Source organism: Dermochelys coriacea, chromosome 7 (assembly GCF_009764565.3).
Source record: "Dermochelys coriacea isolate rDerCor1 chromosome 7, rDerCor1.pri.v4, whole genome shotgun sequence".
NCBI lineage: Eukaryota > Metazoa > Chordata > Testudines > Dermochelyidae > Dermochelys > Dermochelys coriacea.
This window is the reverse complement of record NC_050074.1, coordinates 93,121,863-93,147,477: the sequence shown is the minus strand read 5'-3', so window position 1 is coordinate 93,147,477 and position 25,615 is coordinate 93,121,863. Positions and strand designations below refer to the sequence as shown.

Genomic DNA, 25,615 nt, shown 5'->3' with positions numbered 1-25,615 from the left:
TGGACTTGTAGGCTCTAAAGTTTTGCATTGTTTTATTTTTGAGTGCAGTTATCTAACAAAAAAATTTGTAAGTTGCACTTTCATGATAAACAGATTGCACTACAGTACTTGTATGAGGTGAATTGAAAAATACTGTTTCTTTTGTTTATCTTTTGTTTTTATAGTGCAAATATTTGTAATCAAAAATATAGAATGAGCAGTGTACACTTTGTATTTTGTGTTGTAATTGAAATCAGTATATTTGAAAATGTAGAAAAACATCCAACATATTTAATAAATTTCAATTGGTATTCTATTGTTTAACAATGTGATTAAAATGGTGATTAATCACAACTAATTTTTTTAATCACGATTAATTTTTGTTAGTTAATCGCATGAGTTAACTGCTATTAATTGACAGATCTAGTAATTACATTCTACTGCCTCAATTTCCTGTATTTTATTTGAAAAAAAGAATCCTCATTTCCCTTGCTAAAACTGTTGTTTAGCACTGTGAGTGCAGAAAACCTGCCATGTTCTACTGAAGAGATTCATATATTTCAGTGGCATGTAAGTGATGCTTATATACTCTGATATAGGAACTCCTGGCAAGTGGGATACAGGAATTTCCTGATTCTGGTATCAACGAAGAATGTCATGTGGGGTCTTAAATGAAAGCTGGGGCACACCGATCATTAATTTCATTGTGAAATGTATGGATAGATATTAGGTAAAGAGTTATGAATATATATATATAAGGAAATACATTTTTAAAGTCTGTATCAAGATTTTCTGTCAGACAAGAAACATTTATTCACTAGTCTCCCTGCTGAGATGTAAATTAAGCATTGTAAGATAACACAATGGATAGCCATTTACATACAAAGTCAAGAAAGATGTGAAGACAACAAATAAGAACACACAGGAAAAACAAGTGATGAAGGGTTATACTGCCTCTGAGTACAGACAATGAACTTTGGGGATATAAACAGAAGGCAAATCAGACAATCCTTTATCCTGCACCTAGGAACTAAACAGGCAGTGTGTTTACATTCATGAAAATGGGATCACAACAGGCCTCTGTTGAAAATGCTGCAGAAGACGTTGGGTGAGAAGACTTCTTTAGACAGGAGGCTAGTCCGTTACGTTTAGTCTCTAGAAAGCATGTTATGATTTTGTTTTCTGTATAACTTTTTGTTTCCATTATTCTTATTCATTATCTTTTGAATCTCTGGAAATAAACGTATCCTTGTTCTCACTATAAATATATCTAAGTGCTGTGATATTAAGCTAGGTGCTGATCCCGAGCTGAATCATACAGACTTCTGAATACACAGTTCCCTTGGGGATAGCCAGCCTAGCATTTCTGTGAGTGTTCAGCAGAGAATGGGCTGGACACTACAGGGGTCTGCTTTAGAAGAGCCCACCGACTGAAGTGTACTTATTGTTAACCTATAAAGCAAAGTAAGGGCTAGCATTGCCTGGTAGCATTAGGGAGCTGAAACCCAGTTTAGCACAAGCAAGTCTCCCTCACGCTGGAGGCAGGGGAGTACCTAGATAGCTCACAGTCTAGGTACCCCAAGAACTGTCACATATACCTACAATACATAAGCCCTGATTCTGCAAAAACATATCCACATGCTTATGATGCATGTGAATACTCCCATTAAATTCAGTGGATTGCTCACATGTGTAAAGCTAAGCATGTGTGTCCTTGCAAATTGGGGTCATAGTCTATAAAGTACTTTGGAAAGTACAATATATATTTGAATTATTGTAATTCATCTACATTCCACCACTGGGGTACAAAAATAGATAAGTTGTTTTTTTATGCATGGTAGTTTAATACAGTATTAATACTAATTTATGCCTTACTGCTGTTTCTGCTCCATATTATATTAATCCCTAGCCTTTAAGGTCATCCTCACTTTGTTTCTGGAATCCAAAATGTGAGATGACTTACCTCACATGGAAGCTTCTCACCCTAATTTTTTTCTTACTCAATTAATGAACACAAATTAATGCATTACTTGAGCTCCAGTTCAACATCTTCCAACAAACCTGTCATCTAAAGCAGATGACAAAGTCTGCTTTCAGTAGTGATTAATGTACAATACCGTGACCTTTCAACATGGTCATCTTTATACTATGCTCACACCAAAAACACAATGATTTTTAACCTGGAACAACAGACCTGACTGTTTTCTTCAGTTCTATCATGGGCTAATATTCTATAGGCCTAAAGTAAGTATGCTTCAATTATCAATTTTCAAAGCAAACCTCCTTGGCTTTCCCCAATCTAATATTCTTCCTCATTAGGATTTTAAGAATAGAAAAAAATTATTATTAAACCATTGGCCTTTATAACAAATGCATGGAGACGTGATTAGTTTTTTGACAAGGAATTCAGCTTATGAGCACTTGTTGACACACATCATAAGACGTAGCCTGTTCATATTATCTTAATTCTGTCTACTTATTCATTTACACCTAAATATAAACTCTTAATTTTATTTCTGCTTAGCTGTGAAAACTAACAAATTAAGGAGATTTACCTCTACTGCTGCTGAGAAAACTAGACAGCTGTCAGATGTTTTATCATCTCCATGTGTCTTATAACTCTTCAGAAATGCCAGTGCCATAGCATGCCTTCACCAACCACAAACTGAAAGTTGCCTGTTTGGGTTAATTGCCCTCTGAGGATTCATGTAGATAATGAGAGAAGCTATTATTAGTAAAAAACAACTAAAAAAAGTTAAATACCTAAAGACAGTCTGCCAACTTGCACCTTTGTCTGAAATTTACTTTACCTACTGTTGTGAGCTCTCCCTGTTGTTTCTGTGGGTCTTCCGCATTGTAAAAAGGAAGAGAAAAACATTTTTTAAATAGGCTAATGTAATTGCAAAAGTACAGAAATTGGCAAGGAGACTCAGTGTCAGGGATAGTACCTGAAATTACTTTAAACATTTCTTTAAATACATAAGTGGATTTCAACTTGCCAGTGACATTTAAAATTGTTGTGTTTGCTGCACAAAAGGGATGAACTGCTCAGTTCTAGCACTGGCAGAGAAAATGCATCAAACTTTCTGAAGACTACATAGTACAACGAATGTGATGCTGTTGAAACTGTTCAACATAGGAGTTCATTATAAATAGAAGAAATGGACAACATATTTCATTTAGACAAATTACTGAAATAAGTTATTGTACATAAAGTAAAACAGGTAATTTCAAATTTCATCTGTAGTCAAGAAAGCTCTGCACACACCTCTGTAATAAATAAATAGATACATTTATTATGTAGAGATTATATTTTCCAGTTTCAGAGCTGACATCCTTATTAGGAGCCTGATATTACTTCTATTGAAATCAATGACCATACTACTGGTTTCATTGGGAGCAGGAGCAAACCTTAAGTGGGATTGACCGTGTCCTGTGAATAACAAACCTTAAACTGCTGAAAATGGACATTGTCATTTAGGTAGCACAGACAATGGAACTCCATGCTTTGCTCGACTGACCTTCCACACAAGCCAGTTTAAAGCAGCAGTGATTAGAGTCAGGATGTGAACTCGATTGTTAGAGTGAAAGGTAATTGTACTATCCCACTGTATCTCTTAGTCCCTCCCATTATGACCTTGATCCAGCAAAACACAAACATGAGCTTAACTTTAAGCATGTGAATACAGGATCAGTTATATAAAATTATCTCATTTCTCTTAGCAATTGTCACCTGTGCCTTGTGTGTCCATTTTTGAAAATTATGTCTGTTTCCAGTTTTCTTTTATTAGGAGCTAGAGCAGTAAAATTGAACAAAAAACTCCATCAAAATTCTAGGTACCTGTATATGAAAGCTATTAATGGAAAAACTAAAGGCATTTTTCACTTCCACAATTAATTAATAGAAGGTTTAAGTCTAAACGTAAGAGACATTTATATTCAGCTGACAAAACAAGTCATCTTAAACAATTCACTTTGGAAATGTCCAATAATAAACTAGACATTTACAGAATTGCATGTCTACTAGATGTTACTAGCTTACTAGATGTTTATCCACCTTTCACAGTGGATCCTGGTAGATCTATTATTTCTATAGCTCCTGCCAACCAGAAGGGTGAACTAAATGACCTCTTGAGGTCCCTTCCAGCCCTACTTTTCTATGATTCTATGACCATTTGGCCTGAATTTCTGAGGTGCTCAGCACCCAACAATCCCATTTAATTCAGTTGGAATTGTGGGTGCTTGGTACTACTCAAAAATAGGCCTTAAAGTTCCTAGATGTCGCTTCAGGCACCTCCTATTTTCTTCTCATGTACTATTATTTTACTTAAAAATAAAAAATGTGAGTGCCAATAAATCAGTTCTGGTCCTGAAGAACTTAACCCAAAAGATCAACAATGCTGCTGAATGCCAGAAGTGTCCAAGTCTGAAAACCATCTTTGTTTAGAAATTAAGTTACCAAAAGGGTGCAGTGATTTTAATGAAGAGCTGGGGTATATCATTTTTTGAGTGCAATACCCTGCAGCCTATGCTCAACGTAAATGCACTCTAGTGGCCCAGTATACGAGTACTACTAGTAGAACTAGCAGAAACAATGCTGTTTCCTTTCAGTGCATCCCAAAGGGGCTAAGTATTTAGGGTTCAAATGGACATTTTTAGGATCACCCAGACCAGTAATGTGTTCTGTCACCACTTGCCCTGGAACCTTGGGTGCCTTTATGCTGTGCAGCTTTGCTTCAGGTCTGACACCAGCAGACAGCCCACAAGCACGGTCTCACCCTGGCTTCTACCAGCCTAGTTACTCTTTGAAGGATGACACCAACAGTCCTTCTAGTCCCAAGACTCCCCAAGCCTATCCTTCTCAAGTGCTTAACTACCAGACATTCAGACTTTTCCCCTGAAGGTGTAAAACCAGCCTCCATTTATCAACTCACTTTGGCAAATACTCTCCACACAGTCTGCACGACAGAGACCTGTTTGAGTTAAAAATAAACTAAAGGTTTACTTAACAGAAAAGCCACAGATTCAAAGATGAAATAATAAGGGAAGCAAACACATGTAAGTTACACAAAAACTAAACATAAAAACACAATATCAGGCTTTATGCTTCTATACTAGATAAAATCCCTTTTCAAAAGACAAGTTATCTATTGTCTTTGAACAGTTTCTTAGTGTACCCCTATCCATAGGGGGATCCAGTGTTCACACACAGCCTCCCACCTCCAAGACTGTGCCTCAAGTTCTGGACATCTTCAGTTCGTACCCCTCCGTTTTAAAGATTTTGCAGTTTTTTCCCTCAGCCACTATAGATATTAAAAGTGGGGAAAACACCTTCATTTCTTAGTTTTCAAAGTCTGGGGTTTTCTTTTCAGTTTCAAGCTGTTCCCATTTGCCTTGATGGTTCCTCATAGTTTTTTTCCTGACCTGGACGAAGGCTTCGAGCCAGTCTAATGTAGGGTTGCCAACTGTCTAATCACACAAACCCAAACATCGTTGCCCTGCCTCCAGCCCCACCCTTTCCCCCAAGGCCCCACCCCAGTCCCACCCCTTCTCCAAGGCACCACCCTGCTCACTCCATCCCCCTCCCTCCGTTTGGGTTGGGGTGCGGGCTCTATGAGGGAGTTTGGGTGCAGGAGGGGACTCCAGCTGGGGTAGGAGGTTGGGATGCAGGAGTGGGTGCGGGGTGTAGGCTCTGGCTGGGAGGTGCTTACCTCGGGTGGCTCCCAGGCGGCAGCGAACAGGGCTAAGGCAGGCTCCCTACCTGCCCTGGCCCCGCACCGCTCCCAGAAGTGTCTGGTGCATCCCTGGGGTGGGGAGGGGGCTCCACATGCTGCCCGCACCCACAAGCACCATCCCTGCAGCTCCCATTGGCTGCAGTTCCAGCCCCAGGGGCTGCAGGGATGTGCCAGACACTTCTGGGTGCAGTGTGGGGACAGGGCAGGCAGGGAGCCTGCCTTTAGCCCCGCTGCACCACCAGACTTTCAGCGCCTAAAATCTCCCAGTTTGGCTTCAGTAGCCTCCAGGAAATAGGGCGTGAATCTGGAAGACTCTTCGCAAAACCGGGAGGGTTGGCAATCCTAGTCTCATCTAATTGGGAAGGCAGCCCTTCTCTGCCTGATTGCATCACTGCCCAGTTGTGAGGTGATGCTGAAATTGCACCACAATTACCATTACGATATATACACACACACACACACACACACACACACGGACATACTCTTAACTATAACTGTATATATACATCTCAGATGACTATGAAGTTCAGTGCATTATAGCTTTCATTAAAGACTTTGACATATTTTACAGTACAATAGCACAGTCCGTTGGGTTTGGGTTTAAACCTTCAGTTCTCCTCTGGGGGTGTCTGGACCCTGATTGTCACACCAGTCTTTCAAGCGCTCTTCATGTGGAACTCACGGATATTAATGGGAGATACAAGTGTAAAGGGACAGCAAGCTCTCTGTGGGTCCAGGGGCCTGTGTGAGGGGAGGAGGTGTCTGAGGGAGACTGCATCTGTGGTCAGGGACATCCATTGTCCCAAACAAGCCCTTTGGAGAATTTGTGCGATAGGTAATACAGACAGACTTTTTTTTTTGCCCCCTCAATGCTGTGAAGTTTCCCCTTTGTGGGAGTCCCAAAATCATCTACCCATATGGGAGTTCCTGACAATTTGGCTCTGTTGGGCAAGGAAGCCACAGACCTGGCAATGGAGCTGTGGCCTCTGTACTGATGGCCTATGTCTATCATGGAGCAATCTGCAGGACAGAGGGTAGAACCACTTGCTTCTTTAGCTAGGAAAAGATGGTAAGAGGAAGAAGAGAATCCTCAAGCGCTTCCACCCATGCTTTCTCTCACAGGTTCTTTTGCAGAAGGCCATAATCTGGCCCCAAGAGTTTTGTAAAGATAATCAGAACTCATTAAAATATTACCAATTTTTAAGGGATAGAAAAATATTAATCTGCTGCGTTGAAATAGAAGGAACCAGAGTAAGTGCTTAGCTAACACTAAATCTCTGCTGAAACACTTAGTTTAAAAAACAAATGGAGAATGAGGAGGCTTGTAAGCAGTCTAACTCGTAATACAATTATATTTGGTAGAAGGGGTAAATTAATTGAAGCACTATGAAGTACTATAGGGCATCAGAAAAAAATACATATAATGGATATTTTATTTATATGCAAACCTGAACATTTGTACCAAGCACTGCACAATACAAAGGCACACACCAAGACTCAGGTGTGGAACTAGAAATAAAATGGTAGAGTGGAACAGGGAACCACAAAGTCTGACAGGACCTGGATGCTAGAACAAAAGTCTTTAGGGGAACAGAAGAGAGGTGCACAGAAGGATTGGAGCAGACAGAGGGTGGATTTAAGAAGCTACTGGGCCATTTAATCACAATGGTCTCATGAAATTGAATCAAAACTATTAAACAGAAGAAGGAAGCCTATGGCAATGACTGGATTGGTAATGGGAAAATTAAAGGTTCGTTTCCCCTGCCACCTGGAGTGAGCTTCCCAGCCTAGGCAGGCAGGCGGGCTTGCACAAGTACACTAAAAATAGCCGTGTGAACATTGTGGCTCTGGGGGAGACTCAGGCTAACCACCCGAGCTCAGACCCAAGGGGTTAGGTGGGCTTAAGAGCTCAAGCTGCTGCCTGAGCCGTTACATCCCACACTGCTACTTTTAGCCTGCTGGCTTGAGCCCTGCTAGTGCAAGTCTGTCTACCTGGGCTGGGAGGCTTGCTCCAGCTGCAGCGTAGATATATCCTATCGGGTCAATTGTGGCTTTGCCACAATCCCTATATAGTGGTCAGCATGTAGGTGTGATATCTCAGGAGCAGAACAGGAAGCAGATTGTGACACTCAGAGTCATCATTTGCCTCATGATTTCCTCCTGCTCCACAGGGGTGCGTGTAAACCTGCTCCAGCCCCTAATTCCTGGTATGCGATGGTGCAGCTGGCCTGGCCTGCACGTATTTGGGTGGGGACAGGTGGCACTGGCAATCCGCCCTCTTCCTGCTCACATATGCAGGGGGTATAGAGACCCCGTGGGGACTTCTCTCCCATCTGTGCTACTTGTGATATGGGTCATGTGGGTTGGCAGCATGGGATACAACCTAGCCCTACACTAAAACTCCTGAATGGAAAACCATAGGGTTTGGGACGCTACTAGACATTGCCTATACAATCCTAAAAATTAGCTGAAAGAAAGGAACAGTTTTCATACTATAATGCTGCACTATTTAATAAAGTTGCTATGACAAACAAGAGGTCACTGATGTTGCATACAAAAATATTTAGTTTTTAAAACTATATGAACTTGACCACATGCATGTAGCTTGAAGTAAATCTTTGTTTCCTTTTCTGTAAAAAGGGAGAAAGTTACACAGAGGAATGCTATAAACTTTGATTTCAATGGGAACAGGAACAGGCTCCAGATTATTAATTGTTCTGTGTATTAAAACTAGTGTATGGAGGCTCCAACTGAGCTAGGTCCCCACTGTGCTAGGCACTGTGCATAAGCCTACTAAGAGACAGTCCTTGTCCCAGCGAGCTTAAAAACTAAATAGATTAGACTGACAAGTGTGAGAAAGGGAAGTATTATTAACCCACTTTCACAGATGGGTATAGAAAGATTAAGTAACTCCCACAAGGACATCAGAATTTTCTACCAGGAGTTATAAAGAGGGATTCTACTATGCTAGGAATGAAACCCAGCTCGAGTCCCTATCCAGTGCCTTTAGCACAATACCATTTTTCTTCTCTAAATTCATTTAACTCCTGACCTAAACTAGACAACCTCTGCATCACTAGAAAACACTGCACCCGAGTGTCTCAAATTTCACATAAAATAATCAGGTGAAACACTCAGTCCTTGATTATTTTCAGAGACTATTCATTGTCACTTTTAGAACAGAAATTTTAATGATTTAAAGTCAAATCCCAAGTCTCTCTCTGGTCTCAGAAGAAGGCAAGGAAAACAGCCCTGAGAAACTTGAAGACAAAAAGTTGAAGACAAAAACCCTGATTCTCCAGGGCCTTGCACCTTGTGCAGTCATTTATACCTGTGCAAAATGGAACTGAATCACTATCATTTTGATTTAGCAGCATTTTACATTCACTTTGCACATTAGGTGCAAGACAGTGCAGAATCAAGCCCATAGACTGAAAATTCAACACTATTTTTCTTTCTTATTAACAAACACATAATGAACACGAGCAAGGCTGTTTACACTGTCTAATTCTATACACAGCCTCTACAACTTCCAGACACTAGTTATTTTTATGCCTCTACGATATAATTAATCTATTTATGCTGGTGGTGCGATGATCCAGTTACTGGGTACCATGCATGCAGTACTGATAGATTGCTTCATAGCTAAACATGCATTATTAAAAAGGAAATAAAAATGCATTAGCCTGCTTATTTCCAAACAATGTTTTTAATAACATAAGCAATCGTTGAAGCAGAAATATGGTCTCATTTTGTATTTTTAACTAACAAAGAAAATGATCTGGGACAAATTAAAACAGTGGTAAACAGATAGATTTACGCAAACACATATGTAAACTCTGAACAGGTATGTTTAAGGAGGACATCTCTTCATTATCACACTTTAGAATAATGGTTAGAAGTACATGAAACATTCCCATCTCATGTGCAGAGGGGCTAGAAAAACGCACAAGTACTGGCCAAAGCTAATGGAATAAGGGAAAATACCACATATATAATACACTTCATGACCCTGCTCGTGAAACTTGCAGAAGCCTCCTCTATGGACATTTCTAAACTTGAAGCTGGAGGTGTGGTTCCCATCTTAAGGAGAGACATATCCATGCTAGCTCTCATCAAACTACCGTGCTAGAAATAACATGCAGCCATGGTAACGTAAGTGGAGGGACAGGTTAGCCACCCTGACAATGTGCCTATGATTTCTGATGGACATGTACTTGGGGCAGCTAGCCTGTCTGCTGTTCATATTGCCACAGCTACATTCTATTTTTTAGCACGCTAGCATGATGAACCTAGGTATGTCTCCTCGAGCCAGGAATCACACCCCTAGCTCCACATGTAGATGCAACCTGTTTCTACAGAGGCAGGGACGGCAGGGTAACTTTCCACACCATCATTTCCCTGTGAGAATGTAATGCATATGAAAATTCTGACAACATCAACCTTATCTTACATACAAATGTCATGCACACATTGAAACTGCTCTGAAAGGGAGCTTGTAGTGTCAGGAGACCAAGGGATCTTAAGGGGTGCTGCTTCTCTTTTGCCTCTCTCCCCTGGAGTTTGCACTGTAGGCCCCGGGAGCATTCCCCCATTTCTGAATGTCTTTTGGAGGCTACACCCTCTGATTGCAAGGGCTGGATTTGTCCACCACAGTACAAACAGAATGATCAATCAGGAACTCTGAGTTTCAACTTGCAGAATTTCCATTCCCCTCTATGGGTTTTTCCCAAGGAGGGGATGATTTGGCTCTACAATTTGAACACTACCTACACTGACTTTTTTCTCAAGGGCATAGAAACTTTTTGAGCATCAAAGCAAATTCTCTGCTTTTCAGTTAACTGAGTGACTCATTTTACTATTAACATGTGGGCATAGATAAAGAAAGAATGAGGGTTTCACACAAGTTTCCAATATTGTTACGGCATGACATATCTTCAAGTGCATATGAGGAATGTTTGACAGCTTATATTTCTTCAGAGCCCAAATCAACAAAAATAAGAGTAGCCACCATGAGCTGTATTCCCAGAACAATATTGTCAGTAACTTGCAATGCTGATATGAGAATTCAGCTCAAAAATAGTTTCAGTTTCACTGTAGAGAAATGCCACATGTAATCTTTCAGATCTCATTTCTTTTTTTTAAAAAACTCCAAAATTTTTTTAGAATGGTGAAAATGAAAATGGTGGAAATGAAGGTACACAGTTTAAACAGAATTGCTAAAAGCTTTTGGTACAAGAAAATAATTAATACAAGTGGAAAAAATATGTTTAGGGTAACACAATTTTTCATGCATTATAAAATGTACACAGCTTTATATATGTATGTTTTATACAATAAAATGAACAAAACCCGACACCTATTATGATAGGGGGCCCGCTTGGGTGAATATAAACTTTTGTTTGAAACAGGGCCAAATTCTACTTACTTCACACATGCATGTCATCCACGGACTTTACCAAGATATCTTGCTTGAGTACATAGGACTGGAATGAACCTCCTGAGTCACTGAATCCAATCCCTAACAATTTCAGGCAACCCTGTCATATAATCCCATTTATAAATATAATCACGTACCATTTTAAAACTAGCTATGTTTTCTGCCTCCATTACTCTTATGGGACGGCTCTTCCAGAACCTCACTCCTCTGATGGTTAGCAACCTTCTCTAATTTCCAGCCTAAATTTATTCATGGCCATTTTATACCCATTTGTTCTTGTGCCAATATTGTTATTTAATTTCAATAGTTCTTCACCCTTCCTGGTGGTTTACTTCTTGATGTATTTATGGAGAACAATCATGTCCCCTTTCAGCCTTTGTTTTCCTAGGCTAAACAAGCCATACTCTTTTAGTCTCTTTTCATAAAAGTCAGGCCTTCTATTTCCCTGTTTATCCTAGTAGCCCTTCTCTGCACCTGTCCATTTTGCATTCATTTTTCTTGTACCTGGGTGGCCAGAATTGTACACAGTATTCCAGATGAGTCTTACCAGTGCCTTGTATAATGGGATTAATACTTCTCTCTCTCTACTGGAACTGCCTTGCCATATACATCCTAGGATCACATTTGCCTTTTTCAGAGCTGCATCACATTGGTAGCTAATAGTCAGCCTGTAATCAACTAATACATACAGAAATTTCTCCTTTTCCAGCACTTCCAACTGATGAGACCTCATCTTATAGCAGAAATTCTTGTTATTGGCCCCAAATGCATGATCTTGCACTTTTTAACATTATTTTTCATCCCATTTCTATTACTCCAAACCTCAAAGCAAGCAGAATTTGGGCCAGATTCATAACTAATTAACTTTCTGAATGCTATTTTACTATTCCCTCCTTAAATATTAATGAAAGATACAGTATATGTATTTAGTTCTATACCATATGATTAGGAGGCTTTTCAGAACAAATCTTTTCCGGGATCAAAAAAAGTCATGCTATTTCCCTAAAAGGTTACAAATTTGTTGTACTGGCTTGAAATTACTACTATAATTCTAATGTAAAAATGGAACAGACTACTTTTACTATACATTTAGCTGATACAGAAATGCTTCAAATATCTCACTGATTAGTTTTACTGGGGAAGCTGCCTGTAGAAGTCACATATAGAATCATATAGGAGCATCGTGATATATATCGTGATATACACAGAGATATAATGTGTCCAAAAGACCAGATAATTGCTAACGTGGGATTTTCACCATAATGGCTACAGCTTTTGCAAACAGCACATATTTAAACAAAATCCACACAAATATAATTGCTTTGCTCAAAGCTAAAACAAATTACTTATAGTAATACTGTAAACCCCAGAGCCTTTGATCAACATGTTAAACTTACCTATCAATAGAAAAGAATGAAACAGAAAATTAGAGATCACTTTGCACTGTGGCCTTGTGATAGGGCATATAAACCCTGAACTAGAATTGGAGGGGTTAAAGAGCAACTCTGACCTGCAGAGCATGCACCAGCTAGAGGTGGAATTTAAAAGGGAGCCAACAGCTCAGAATTGGCCTGACAAATCAGAAAGAAGGACCTGCCTTGGGAGTGCCTGAAGAAGGATGCTACAGCAATCATCTCTGGTGGAGCAGGAGCCTGTCTAGTGAGCCCAGAGGGGCTGAAGGTGCAATTGATACCTTTTCTCTTATGACTTAGTGACAGACTAGAAGCCTTTGACAAGAGAGTGGGTGGTAGGAAGTGGCCCAAGGAGGCAGCCTTAGGCACTCCTGGGTGCTAGACATTTGGTAATGCTTATAGGTAAGGCTACGTTTTAGTCACGGGTATTTTAGTAAAAGTCATGGACAAGTCACAGGAGTAAACAAAAATGTGGCCCTGTGTCCTGTCCATGACTTTTACTATATAACCCTAATTAAAACTTGGGCATGGAGTGCTCTGGGGGTGGTGGTCCAGGGGTGCCATGGGTGCCCAGGACCCCTGCTGGTGCTGAGGGAGGGGAGCTGGGCAGCAGCACGTGACCCCGCTGGTGCTGGGGTGGGGGGAACAGGTGGTGGCTCACAGCCCGGGATCCCCGCTGGTGCTGGGGTTTGTGGGGGTGGTTGGCAGGGCAGATAGGCTCCCTACCTCGCTCTGCATGTCCCCACAGCTCCTAGGGGGAGGGAAGGCCAGGGGGGCTCCAGGCGTGCTGCTCCTGCCACAAGTGCAGCTCCCATTGGCCGGGTACCACAGCCAATGGAAGCTCCAGCTCGGGCAGCCTCTGAGCCTCACCAGCTGCTGCACAAGTCACAGAATCTGTGACTTCCGTGACAGACATGCAGCCTTACTTATAGGCCATAGGTTGGACTTCAGTGGAGTGGGAGGGCCTGGACTCCACTGCCAACTCTCCACCTCATTAAGAAAGGCAAAAAAATCCCTCACCTTTTACACTCACCCCGGAGGTACAAAAGGAAAGAAAAGATTAATACCTTTTGCAAACCCTGGCTGGGATTTGACACTTGTGAGGTGGGCTGTGTCAGACTGGAGGGAGAGAGGACTGAGTTGTAACATGACTGGAGGGTATAGTCAACCCCCAACAAACAATAGACTAAACACCAGGTGTGAAGATGGTCTAGGGGAAAGAGTAGAGCCTAACTCCCTAACTACTGGGCAATGCCACCTGCAAACACCCACCCCCACTCATCATGTTCTCTATAACTATGGCACCTTAGAGACTAACAAATTTATTAGAGCATAAGCTTTCGTGAGCTACAGCTCACGGTAGCTCACGAAAGCTTATGCTCTAATAAATTTGTTAGTCTCTAAGGTGCCACAAGTACTCCTTTTCTTTTTGCAAATACAGACTAACACGGCTGCTACTCTGAAATCTATAACTATGGTGGTTGCAAAAGTATCGACTAGCGAAGTATAGCAACATCATACCCTCTTAATCACAAGATATATCAACATTCTTGAATGGGCATAAACCTCTAATACTAAATAATGATGCACATCCAATACTTTATCTGTGGAGAGTATCTCTCCATCTTGGATGCTTCTAACCCATTTATCCCCACAGCATAAGTCCTGTACAGCTTATTAGAAAGCACTAACAATGTCCACGAGGTTATTACCCCCCTTCCCTGGTGGATATTTTAGTTTGGTTGCATTTTACTGTGTTTTTTTTAATCTCGTGCACTGTAAACTCTTTGAAACTCCTCCAGACAAATCACACACTTCTGAATAGCGCAACAGATTAGATTATAATAGCTAAGAATTTCTGTAGTAGGGTCACTTATTATACATTGCCTTCTCTAGCAACTACATAGCAACATGTATATTAAAGCAACAAAAATAAAACAAAATCTGCCTCCCAAAGAACAACCTCAACCCTGCCCGCCCCCCAAAAACCCCACAGCCAAAACCATCAATGCTCCCCTGACAATATCCTCTATGCAGGGTGCCTTCTTAGCTGATATAAAGCTAGCATAAGGGCTCTACATCAGCCCCCTGATTTATGGGTGGATCATGGGTGTGTTGAAGATGTGGCTGGAGTGCACTGCAGGATAGCTATTCTTTATCTGATAGCCATTGATGGTCATGGAAAGCAGAGCATCATTTATAGAACTCCTGAGGTTGCTCTACATTAGGGGCCAGGCAGTTTCTTGCACAGCCCTAGAATGAAGGGAGCACAAAGGTGATTTATAACTTAGCTACTGAGAATCAGGTCCATTGATTTACTGGAGAATAAAACCTGATCAGGTACTGAAACATTAAAATTCTGAGGCTGATAAAAAAGAAAGGGAGGGGACTTTATTATCCTTTCTGAAAGCTGTCTTCCAAGAACTCAGACACACCTGATAATTCTACTTCTACTAAGAGTACAAATTGCACCGCCTTTAAAAAACTGTCATATACAGCCACAAGATATTTATTTTTCCTAGATCTTGGATCTGGCACTTTAGGCTCAAATATATACTAGGAGTCCACTGAAGCATGACTTTCTTAAAAAAAAAAAATTAAAACTATCTTTCCAGAAGAACTCTTGGGGTTTTTCTTTTAAAAATGTTTTGTAATTTACTTGCCTTCTTTTTATCAAATATTATCAATTGGTACAACAGATATTGTAAAACACTATTCTTCTTTTACATGCTCTTTTTTTTTTTAGAATGAAAAATCAGTTGGGACAGATTTAGTCTACTAATAACAATATACTGTATAAATTGGAGGCAACAATTTTACACCCAGCCAAAGTGTCAGATAAGTTTCATATACAACAAAAAATACCTATTTTGTAATCTTAAAGTCACATTGAGACTAATAGTTTATATGAAGGCAATACCTGGTGCTGATTTAGATATGGACAAATCTTTTGCTTCTAACTCATTGGGTATTATTTGTTCAACTCATGAAATGAGAGGAAAGCTAATTTAAAGCTAAACACACACATTTAAGGTAACTTTGATTTGTTTATATAAGCCTTTTTTTAAAAAAAAAAATTTGATAACCCACAGCAGATATACCAGTCTTGAAACTTTTGGCTCTGTTGTCCAACAACACAACACAGCTTTCTCTCTACACAGGTATTTATGCTTCACTTTTCCTGGATTAAGATAATCAGCATTCAAGAGAATTACAGGTAAATTAATGCAAAGCACTGTGTGTCAAGGTTGCACTTAATTAAGCACTCAGTCAAGGCTGAATGTGCAATCTTTATTCTGTCCCTTTGCACATATGCATGCAGTGCCATATAGTTTCTGGGCCTGTCCTTGCTACTCCCAAAATGGTCAGAGGGATTATTGCTGAGCAATTTGAGTTCCTGTCCCCACAATCAGAGGCTAAGCATATTGCCTTTTCAATATTTTCAGCACCTCCTGAAATAAGAGGGACATTTTTTGAGGCTCTGACTATAATGATAGTGCATCTATCATACCTAACTCTCTTTGGATCATGGTGCTGTACTAAATTAGGCTCCTATTTCCTCTTAACAATCAGTTTGTATCTCATAATGAGGTCTGCTCTTTTATTACATATATTATCACAAGAGTTCCACTATACTGTTCCAGGTGCCTTGATTTACATACTACTATTAGGTGAACTGATCTATCACCATAGTGTTTAATTTAATTTATATACTGGGAACACAAATTAAATTAAATTTGTCCCCATACTCTACTTGCTATCTCTGCTGTGAATGCCTAAATAGTGTCAAGGCATATTTAGATATTTCTTACAACTTAATGCAAGGGTTTGTGGGATATAAACTCCAGCTAAAAATCACTCATCTCTTAATTCTGTCTTTTCTCTCCGTCTCTTTTATAATGCTTTTTTCCCCCAGGATTTGCAATTTAGCAGTTCAGCTGGAGTCTCGTCTAACATTTGAATGAAATGTTTGTTTTATGGAAATCTCCATTATATTGCCTAAGGAATATTGCCAGATTACATCTCCACCTCATTTCTGCTGACGCATAGGTCTTTATTCAAACCTTTGTCTCATCTTGTTTAGACTATTGTTGTAGAGCCCTTTTATGCTGTTTTGCCCTGCATGCCATTAATAGACTTCAGCTGGTACAAAACGCCACAGCTAGAATTCTGCTTGGCATCTGATAGTAAGAGCATAACTCCAGTTTTGATAAGTGTTCTTATTTAAGGGCATAGGTGTATGGACCTAGACAATCTGCAGTATGTCAAGAGGCCATGCAATGTTACACTATGAAGATTTTTGATTAAAAAGATTACAAAAAGAAAGCAAATATCTGAAACCACCAAAGGAAGCTTTATCTCCAATCTAGATCTAATCTCCTTAGCCCCCAAACAGTGCTGAAAAATAGGCAGTTTCCAAAGAAAGGGTGACTGACTCCAGGCAGACAACATGAAATGTAAAAGTATACGAAGATTTAGTCTGAGACTTTAAATGGCCAAGTTATGGAAACAACAACAATTAGTCACAAAAATGAAAATATTCTTTTTCTAATTGTAGCATTACTAAATCCCTTGTGAGGGAGTCTAAATTTTCCTTGTTATGTTGTTTTACATACTTATGACAAAATCTGATTTCATTGGTAAAGCCCCCCTTTCATGCTGATTTCGGGCTCACAGATGTAGAGCATGTAAATCCACATATTTTCTTTTCACAATCTTGTTATAACAAGGCAAACTTTGGTCCCTTAATTCAGTGGGAATTTTGTGTCAGTAATTTCAGTGGGATCCTGGGACCAAGGACTCAGACATGTGAAACTGAGGTTGGATTATCTAGATTAACACAGTATGCCAATATCTTCTTCAGCCACAAATGAATCATTCAACTACCTTTTGGCTTTACACTGAGGAGAGACAGGGTAAGAGATATTATACGTTCCCCTCCCTATTCCCTTGTATAATTTCAAACACTCAAAATTCAACGAGTCCTAAATAATCCTTTTGATTATGAATATTTCTGTTTAACTCTCTGCTTAGTTGCTTAAATCTTCACTTAAGAACAGATGCAATGATTTTAAAATGTCCTCTGTTTATTATCATTTAATACATAATTATAGCAAATTTTTAACTGATCAATTTTGTGCAGAATACTTATTGCAATATGTTCTGATTTTTGAAAGGCAATGTACCTGATAATAGTTTCCAAAAAAGTTATGCAACTATTGAAAAAACAATCGGAGTCAATATTTCTAACAACGACATTTCAAAACCTAGTGCTAGAAGGTAATGGCCTGGTATTGCTACATATAAGGAATCAAGACACTATACAACCTATTACTTCAAGCTTGAAGAGAAACAGGCCCCATGTGCAGCAGAAGCAATACTGTGTTAGCCAAAGTCATATTTAAACATTGTCCTTCTAGTAAGAATGGTTTCAACACTCTGCCTGGCCAGTGTTGACCAAGGAGAACTGTTTTACAAAACTGTGCTCTATATTAGGTCAAGTTTCTCTTCCAGGGTAGACACTGTCCTAAAGTCCAACAAAAATATTTGTAGTTTCATACCAGCACTTGTACTCTAGATTCTGCTCCGGGACACTTGTTTGTTTTCTTTGTGGTATACTCAAGTTTCTTCCGATTCCTTAATTTATCTTCTACCTGGAGTTTTCACCAGCTCCTTATCCTTGTAAGATAACCAGAAACATGGAAAGGAAAAGAACAAAATGATTAATGAAAAATAAAACCCTTGAAATATAAAATCTTGAAAATAACCCTAATAAAAAGAAATGCCACAGTTGCAAGAGGGGGAAAGGACAAGGATGAAAGATTTGAAACAGGAATGTACCAGAACGAAATATATATAGCACACACAGCAAAATATTTTTTTAAACTGAAAATATTTAATGGATGCACATGCTGCTTACTCATCACACTATAATTCTCTACAGTCTATTTGCTGCCATTCTTAATTAACCGAGTGAAGTTCAGTACTCAGTTAAACAAGAATAGTGGCTATCCAGTAAGTTGGTAGGGTCCCATGCATTGTTTAGGCATTGGAACAAGTTTGCCTCCATATTTGGTACAGACCCAGGGATCAATGCGCACATACTTGGTGGAGTTCCTAGGGAGCATTCCTGCAGAAATGGCAGAGTGAGTGAAGCAGAAGCATCAGGGCTTCCAGCCAATACTCCACAATGTGCATGAGCCTCAGTGCATACACAAGGAGGGAAAAGTTACTCCAGTCTAGCAGAAGCAAAAGCACAACAGCAGCAATGGGGTCATGTGACACTCTGATTATTGGGCTGAACTGTCACCATCATTAATTCCAAACAGTTTAGAATTCCACCTAAGGAGAGGGCCAATAGTTGCAGAAGACATCATACAAAAGAAGTGTGATCCTCTCTGAATTACAAAACTGTCCCATACCAGACACTCAGGAAACAGCTCCTGTTGATACGATACTCAGTGATTCCTAAGAAATGTCTTCCATTTGGGTAGAAAAGCATAGGAAACTGTATTAAGGCCCAAGTCCATATTTTAAAGAAATGTTTGGGTGAATACAGTAGGTCCCACTCACTCTAGTGAGCCTGAGTAATCCTGTTTGTTGAGATATTTAAAAAAAAATGTTTCTAAAATCTTTAATTTGAAGTATCTTGGATACTTCACTCTCCCACGTGTGCCTTCTCACCCCTCATGCATGACACCCTCCACAAACTAATCCATAACACCACTGCTGTGTCCTCCTCAAATTCCATAGGCATCTGTTGTGATGACTATGGAACACAGATGGCTGATAATGGTTAGGAAGGTGGGGAGCTGGAACAACTTTTAAAAACAACCTCTACAGCACTTTTGTACCTACAAATTACACGCCCAGCCAGTCTATGAAAGACAGGGTGGTATTATTGTTGCCTCTCCTAATCCCAGTTTGTCTATCACACCCATTTGTTTAGACTGAAAAGTCTTTGGGACAGGGACTTCCTCTATAATTTGTAAAACACCAACCTCAGGTTGGGGATCTCAAAAAACTACTGTAATATAAATAATAATTACAAGCAAAGAAAGTTAAAAGAATTCAATCCTCTTTGTGTGCATGCATGATACAGCCTTCAATGACATCACCATATAACATTTTTCCAACACCTATCCATTCAGTTAATGGGTGGTTATTCAATTTTTTTTTTAGTCTTCTCATTCAGTGTGCAGCCTCAGGCCTTATTTACAACACACAATCCAAACCCTGCACTGAATACTAATATTAAGCTTTCTCCTACTATGTTGCTGATTGCTGTAACATCTGAGGACTTCACAAACATCAATAAATTTATCTTCAGAACATACTGTGAAATTAGGTGATATTATCCCCATTTTACAGATGGGGAAACTGAGGCACAGACAGATTAAACTCAAAATTGTCAACAGGTTCCTCCAGCAGCAGAATACGGACCCTGGACTTCAGAAAAGCAGACTTTGACTCCCTCAGGGAACTGATGGGCAGGATCCCCTGGGAGAATAACATGGGGGGGAAAGAGTCCAGGAGAGCTGGCTGTATTTTAAAGAATCTTTATTGAGGTTATAGGAACAAACCATCCTGATGTGTAGAAAGAATAGTAAATATGGCAGGCAGCCAGCTTGGCTTAGCAGTGATATCCCTGCTCATCTTAAATACAAAAAAGCAGCTTACAAGAAGTGGAAGATTGGACAAATGACCAGGGAGGAATATAAAAATACTGCTCAGGCATGCAGGAGTGAAATCAGGAAGGCCCAATCACACTTGAAGTTGCAGCTAGCAAGAGATGTTAAGAGTAACAAGAAGGGTTTCTTCAGGTATGTTAGCAACAAGAAGAAAGTCAAGGAAAGTGTGGGCCCCTTACTGAATGAGGGAGGCAACCTAGTGACAGAGGATATGGAAAAAGCTAATGTACTCAATGTCTTTTTTGTCTTTGTCTTCACAAACAAGGTCAGCTCCCAGACTACTGCACTGGGCACCACACCATAGGGAGTCCTCTGTGGAGAAAGAAGTGGTTCGGGACTATTTAGAAAAGCTGGACGAGCACAAGACCATGGAGCCAGATGTGCTGCATCAGAGTGTGCTAAAGGAGTTGGCGGATGTGATTGCAGAGCCATTTGCCATTATCTTTGAAAACTCATGGCGATCGGGGGAGGTCCCGGATGACTGGAAAAAGGCTAATGTAGTGCCCATCTTTAAAAAAGGGAAGGAGGAGAATCCGGGGAACTACAGGCCAGTCAGCCTCACCTCAATCCCTGGAAAAATCATGGAGCAGCTCCTCAAGGAATCAATTCTGAAACACTTAAAGAAGAGGAAAGTGATTAGGAACAGTCAGCATGGATTCACCAAGGGCAAGTCACGCCTGCCTAATATATTTGCCTTCTATGACGAGATAACTGGCTCTGTGGATGAAAGGAAAGCAGTGGACGTGTTATTCCTCGACTTTAGCAAAGCTTTTGAACGGTCTCTTACAGTATTCTTACCAGCAAGTTAAAGAAGTATGGACTGGATGAATGGACTATAAGGTGGATAGAAAGCTGGCTAGATCTTCGGGCTCAATGGCTCCATATCTAGTTGGCAGCCGGTATCAAGCAGAGTGCTCCAAGGGTCGGTCCTGGGGCTAGTTTTGTTCAATATCTTCATTAATGATCTGGAAGATGGTGTGGACTGCACCCTCAGCAATTACAGATGACACTAAACTGAGAGGAGTGGTAGATACGCTGGAGGGTAGAAATAGGATACAGAGGGACCTAGACAAATTAGAGGACTGGACCAAAAGAAATCTGATGAGGTTCATCAAGGACAAGTGCAGAGTCCTGCACTTAGGACGGAAGAATCATATGCACTGCTACAGACTAGGGACCGAATGGCTAGGCAGCAGTTCTGCAGAAAAGGACCTAGGGGTTACAGTGGACGAGAAACTGGATATGAGTCAACAGTGTGCCCTTGTTGCCAAGAAGGCTAATTGCCCCTCCTTATACAGCCCAAAATGCCTTGCCAGCAGATCGAGGGACGCGATTGTTCCCCTGTTCAACATTGGTGAGGCCTCATCTAGAGTACTGTTTCCAGTTTTGGGCCCCACACTACAAGAAGGATGTGGAAAAATTGGAAAGCGTCCAGCGGAGAGCAATAAAAATGATTAGGGGACTGCAATACATGACTTATGAGGAGAGGCTGAGGGAACTCGGATTGTTTAGTCAGCAGAAGAGAAGAATGAGGGAGGATTTGATAGCTGCTTTCAGCTACCTGAAAGGGGTTCCATAGAGGATGGATCTAGACTGTTCTCAGTGGTAGCAGATGACAGAACAAGGAGTAATGGTCTCAAGTTGCAGTGGGGGAGGTTTAGCTTGGATATTAGGAAAAACTTTTTCACTAGGAGGGTGTGAAGCACTGGAATGTGTTACATCGGGAGGTGGTGGAATCTCCTTCCTTTGAGGTTTTTAAGGTCAGGCTTGACACAGCCCTGGCTGGGATGACTTAGTTGGGGATTAGGTCCGGCTTTGAGCAGGGGTTTGGACTAGATGACCTCCTGAGGTCCCTTCCAACCCTGATATTCTGTGATTCTATGAATTTGGAGTACCTACTTGAGATACCCTAAAAAATTGGACTCTGGGTACTTGGCACATTATAGCACTCTTTATATTCCAAATGGAGCTGTATTTGGCTTCAGTGGCAGCAGTGAGTGCTTATCACTTCTACAAACCTGGCTATAAGTTTCTCATGTTGGGCACCCAGGAAACAGGAATATACAGTTAGTGGCCAACTCAACATTTTCCTTAACATGACTTGCCCATCATCACCTAGTAATTCTTTGGCAGAGGCAGGAACAGGCTCCATGCTGGGACCACAGGGTTCAGAGTGTGGGAGAGGTCAGGGCTAGGACAGGGGCTTGGGGTGCAGGAGGGGGTGTAGGCTCTGGGATGGGGCCATGGATGAGGGGTTTGGGGTGCAGGATGGGGCTCTGGGCTGGAGCAGGAGGTTGGGGGAGCAAGAGGGAATGGGGCAGGGGGTTGAGGTGCAGGAGGGACTCAGAGCTGGGGTAGGGGGTTTGGAGCACAGTTGCCAGCTTTCATGCGGTAAATAAGCACCCCAACTTTCACAATAAGCCAAAAAAATCAAGCTAATCCCATTTCAAAACAAGGCCAAAATAAGCCAATCCCTAAGAACTCCAACACTCTATGTGACTAGATCCCCCTGGCGTGCAGTCTGGAACTGTGGTGGGCCTGCTGTGGGCCCCTGACTCTCTCCGCCCCTTGACCCGGCTTCCCGGGAGCTGATTAAAGAAGCAACAAGCAACTCACAAGCCAATTAAGCCAAAAACAAGTGCAATTTCTGTGTTTTTTTCAGGGGTTGGCATGTCTGTTTGAGGTGCAGGCTCCGGCCAGGCGGTGCTTATCTTGGGCGGCTCCTGGAAGTGGCCAGTCTGGTTCCTAGGCTCAGGAGCAGCCAGGTGGGTCCGTGTGCTGCCCCTGCTTGCAGGCACCGTCTCCGCGGCTCCCATTGGCTGTGGTTCCTGGCCAATGAGAGCTGTGCAGATGGCAGTCGGGGCAGGGGCAGGGGCAGCATGCAGAGACTCCCTGGCCGTCCTTGCACCTAGTAGCCAGACTGGCCACTTCCAGGAGCTGCGCAGAGCCAGGGCAAGTAGGGACCAGACTTTTAGTGGCCTAGTAAAATCTCCCAGATTGCTTTCAATAGTCACCAGGAGATTGATGCAGATTCCGGTAGACTCCCGGCCAATCCAAGAGTGTTGGCAACCCTATCTTTGGGAGATAGTAAGGATTGATTCTTCAGATTACCTCATCTTTGAGGGAACATTAAGAATTGAGGATCTATACAAGTAAGTTTGATTCCCCTTATGGAGCTATATTAGAGGTTGAAAAAGACTTTGGCAAACACTTAAAACATGATAAAACCCCCCCACTAATTTACTATTGAGTCTTCATGCAAAGACTAGTAAACCAGTATGATTGCAGAAACAACAAGGAGTACTTGTGGCATCCTGGAGACTAACAAATGTATTTGGGCATAAGCTTTCATGGGCTAAAACCCACTTCATCAGATCCATGGAGTGCAAAACACAGTAGGCAGATAGATATATATACACACACAGTACATGAAAAGATGGGAGTAGCCTTATTTCATTAATAATATTATAATGGGTCTAATAGGGTTCTGATTTCCCTAGAATATGGATCACTTTGAGTGCACAGTTCTCTTTTTCCCGTTGTCCGGGACCGGCTATAGAAACACTAGTTAACAGGCTGGTGGTTCATCTATGCAAACATATACATTATACATCTTTCTTTTTAATTTATTCTCCCACCACTTCAGGTGTGGAGGGTGTCTACCAATTTCTGCCACTTATTTCGCTCTTGCCCTGGTCTCTTCAGGCTCCTGAGTGTCATGTTGATTGATCTGGTTTCTTTCACTATCATTCTGTGTAATGTTTCTCTAGGTCACCCTCTTTTGGTCTTCTGTAATATTTGTGATTAGAATGGCCACAAAGGAAATCTCGCCAATGAAGAACATCAAGCTTCTGAAGAACACTCCAGCTAATGAAAGACATGATCAATTTCCCATATGCCTCATACACAACTACAGGAAAATGTGCTTGTCACACGAGAACTCAAGAAAAATTAGACTCACCCCAGCAGAACACCACCAAAAATGAATCAATATGTATCATCAGTGAAATAATCACACCTCAGAGAGGGGCGGTATCACATATGTGACAGTTTAGGGCATCTGTCTATGTAAAACTTATGTATTCGGATTGATTTTATTAACATTATGTATATAAAGTGAACCTCAGTGTGTACTGAATCAGCCATTTGCTAGCAAAGACTGGTCATGTCTCCCATAAACCCTATCTGGAAGCTGCTTCAGGACAATCAAGAAATCATTTACACTGAATGCCTCTACATTGCTAGAACAGGTTTCAGAGTAGCAGCCGTGTTAGTCTGTATTCGCAAAAAGAAAAGGAGTACTTGTGGCACCTTAGAGACTAACAAATTTATTAGAGCATGCTCGGGGGTCGCATAACTAGTTATGCGACCCCCGAGCATGCTCTAATAAATTTGTTAGTCTCTAAGGTGCCACAAGTACTCCTTTTCTTATTGCTAGAACAATGGTTACTCTAAAGCAGGAGGTAATCAATTATTTTTTGTCAAGGTCCAAATTTCTTGGACAAGGTCCAGACTTCAGAGAAAATAAAATAATAAATAATAATAATAATAACAACAACAACTAAATAAAAAGATTTTGAGGTTAGTTCAAAGGCATCTGGTGGCCTAGATTTGGCCCCGGTCCGCCTATCTGCTACCCCTGCTCTAAAGAGAGTGACCAGGCTAAAGGAAGTTGGTTCTCCCAGGTTTCCTGAAGGGGGTAGGGTTGGAGCAATAAACAATCCTGAGTAAAAAAGAAACTGGCACAAGTTCTAACTGCATGCAGAATTCACCTTGGTTTGAATGAACAGAGCCAACTCAGATTTTTTTTTTTGTTCTGGGCTACCAGAACAGATTCAATAGGAAGGCACTGTCAGTTTGAAAGGAAATTTGCTCTTGAAATTTTGAGGAAAGCCAGATGTTATAGAAAAGCCCCAGTGAAATCAATAAAAATTGCTAAAATCCAGCTTCTCTCAATTCAGTGGGAAATCTCTTGCGAAACCAATAGAAAATTTTGCATCTTATTTAGTGTTGTAACAAATACAAATTATGATCCAAATTTTCAAAAGATCATACACAGAAAAGTGCACACATCAGTAAGGGATTTCAAATGCATACACACATAGGACTCAGGCATTGCACTTGTGTATGTTATTTCAAATGCATGTGCATGTACATTGGTCACTGCAAACACACACTTGAAAATTTGAGCACATGTGGGAAGGGGGGAGAAAGCTCATCTAAATCTTACTGAAACAAAAAGTTAAGATTAAAAAAAAATCAAAACTATCGGTCTGATCTTGCAAGCCTGCAAAATCAATTCTTAAGAAGGGAAACTATAAATTAAGCAATATCTAGTCAGGTTACTCTTTATTTTAT

At 40.8% G+C, this 25,615-nt stretch overlaps 1 protein-coding gene across 3 annotated transcripts in view; it reads right to left on the bottom strand.

Moving 5' to 3' along the window:
- Positions 1 to 25,615, bottom strand: part of PCGF5 (polycomb group ring finger 5) — a 105,187-nt gene that overhangs the window by 69,996 nt on the left and 9,576 nt on the right. For all 3 annotated transcript variants that reach the window (XM_043519779.1, XM_043519781.1, XM_043519780.1), the window contains exon 2: positions 18,128 to 18,245. The gene's annotated coding sequence lies outside the window, so the exon portion shown is untranslated. The remainder of the gene's footprint in view (positions 1 to 18,127; positions 18,246 to 25,615) is intronic.